At 41.0% G+C, this 717-nt stretch overlaps 1 long non-coding RNA gene across 1 annotated transcript in view; it reads right to left on the reverse strand.

Annotated features, from left to right (window-relative positions):
* LOC105000839 overlaps nucleotides 1-183 on the reverse strand; it is a 977-nt gene extending 794 nt beyond the window's left edge. The window contains exon 1 of the long non-coding RNA XR_826791.1: nucleotides 82-183. This is a non-coding gene — a long non-coding RNA (uncharacterized LOC105000839). The remainder of the gene's footprint in view (nucleotides 1-81) is intronic.
* Between the last annotated feature and the right edge of the window lie 534 nt (nucleotides 184-717).

Below are 717 nucleotides of genomic sequence, written 5' to 3' on the forward strand. Positions count from 1 at the left end.
ATCAAAATTGTCCTTCCCATAGTCTCGAATTACCTGGGAGCTTGAACCATATGCTTTCACTCTCATGTTCTAAAAGGATACAATGATGTTCCAGGGTCCAAGTCGAAGCCAGTTTGGCCAAAATCCTTTATAGAGTGCAAAAAAGCCCTCATGTTTCCACATCTGAGGGAAAGATATAAAAAAATAATAGTGAATCCTCCTTGCACTTTACATCTGACAATTATTGATATTATAGTACTCATCTTCCACGCCCCTCCCCAACAACTTAGGATCCATGAATGGTCCTTTTTGCTATAGACATACATTTTTAATTAGTATGGTATTCTAAATCCATCCACCCACTCATTCAACAAATATTTACTAAGCACCTACAATATGCAAGATACTCTTCTCAGTGTTGGGATAATAGTAATAATAGTAAACAAGAGAGAAAGTAGCTGTGGTAGCCAGCCTCCAAGATGGCCCCCAATGATAACCATCTCCAGTTCTTCATACCCTTGTGTAGTCCCTCCCACAACATATCAGGATTGGTCTGCGTCACCAATAGCACATGGCAGCAGTTAACAATGCTATGCTATGCTATAAAAGATAGTTTGCATTTAAGAACGTTTTGCCTTGTTCTCTCTTGGATCATTTGCTCTGGAGGAAGCCAGCTGCCATATCATGAAGAGAAGCCCACGTGAGGGGAAACTAAGGCCTCTGGCCAACAGCCAGAGA

The sequence above is a fragment of the Bison bison genome, unplaced genomic scaffold, assembly GCF_000754665.1.
Source record: "Bison bison bison isolate TAMUID 2011002044 unplaced genomic scaffold, Bison_UMD1.0 scf7180017854475, whole genome shotgun sequence".
Taxonomy (NCBI): domain Eukaryota; kingdom Metazoa; phylum Chordata; class Mammalia; order Artiodactyla; family Bovidae; genus Bison; species Bison bison.